General features: G+C 41.7%; 1 non-coding gene across 1 annotated transcript; it reads right to left on the bottom strand.

Annotated features, from left to right (window-relative positions):
- Nucleotides 1–909: 909 nt before the first annotated feature.
- Nucleotides 910–981, bottom strand: Trnat-ggu (transfer RNA threonine (anticodon GGU)). Its single transcript has one exon. It is a non-coding gene; the product is annotated as a tRNA-Ile (tRNA).
- Between the last annotated feature and the right edge of the window lie 440 nt (nucleotides 982–1,421).

The following is a 1,421-nucleotide window of genomic DNA, read 5'->3' as shown; positions in this document are numbered from 1 at the left end:
GCTGACGACCTGGGGTTATGGTGTAAGGAGGAACATGCCACTACAGCCACATACAGGATGTAAGAAGCCATCAACAAGCTTTCAGCTTGGGCTGAAGATTGGTGTGTATCGATCAGTACAGAGAAATCGTCCACTACACTATTCTCCCTGTCGTCAAAGCAGAGAGCGGGTAAAATCAAGATGGGAAATACTTCGCTGACTGAAGCAGACGAGGCAAAATACCTTGGAGTGACCTTTGACAACGGCTAACCTGGAAGCCCCACATTAGTCGAACAGAAGGGAAGCTTGCCATGATGCGCAAACTTGCTGAAACAACGTGGGGAGCAAATGAGCAAATACTCAAGACAGTATATCAGGGAAAATGAGACCACATTTAGAGTATAGCTCAACTGCCTGGTCCACTACTGCCAAAACTAACCAACAGGCTCCAGACAAAGTTCAGAACCAAGCATTGAGGATCATGACAGGTGCTACAAAGTCTACACCAATCTCCTTCATGGAGAAGCTAACAGGCACACAGCCGTTACAATACAGGAAACATGCAAAGGTCCTGCTTTAAGCAGAGAAGTTCAGGTCTTTTCAAAACCATCCCATGAAAGCCAAGCTAGATGGCTACACCGAAAATCGGCTCAAACGAAGCAGCTTCGTTCATGAGGCTGTCAGAATAATTTGTATATTTATATTGATAACGTAACAAATAAGCACAGATAGTGCTTGACTCCCTTTTCATGTTGTCATTGCTATAATTATGGTTGAATTGCTGTAAATAATAAAATTTGGGTCATTTGTGGCTGATTTGGGTTCATTATATGGATGGCTGGGTCCCAGCTTCGCACATTATGTCATAAACAAAAGTTAAAGGGAACCAGATTTTTGATAGAGCAAGTGTCACAGGGTGAGAAAAATGTGCAGCCAGACCGGGACTCGAACCCGGGGCCTCGGAATATCGTTCCGATGCTCTACCGACTGAGCTACCCGGCCGCCTACACATTTTCTCCCCGTTTAAATATTCAAGTTCTATACCATGACACAAGTACTCGTTGTAAAACGTTATGTTTAAATTTGGACCAATCAGAAACAAGTTCTAAAAATAGCACGTCTGCTGGGGTATAAATAGGTAGATGGATGACAGAGAGGGCATTCGGTTAGATCTCCAGCGTTGAAGATACACATATTAACGAATATTTATCACCCAAGAACTATGACGCGCAGGTATAAAAATTAGATTGAAAGATCAATCGCTGGATTGCTGAGTGTATAGTTCGAGTAAACGTCACGCAAGCTTCCTTTATTGTAGATCTTTTTGTCGCGTAGATGGAATTTACAAAACATTAGAATTTCTTTAAAAATTAAAAAATAATAATATAAGGAGAAGTAAACACATTCACGTATCATTAACCAAAAGTTGAATGTGTTGAGAA

Source organism: Mercenaria mercenaria, chromosome 12 (assembly GCF_021730395.1).
Source record: "Mercenaria mercenaria strain notata chromosome 12, MADL_Memer_1, whole genome shotgun sequence".
Lineage (NCBI taxonomy): Eukaryota > Metazoa > Mollusca > Bivalvia > Venerida > Veneridae > Mercenaria > Mercenaria mercenaria.
Note: the sequence above shows the minus strand (reverse complement) of the source record. Positions and strands in the feature narration are given on the sequence as shown.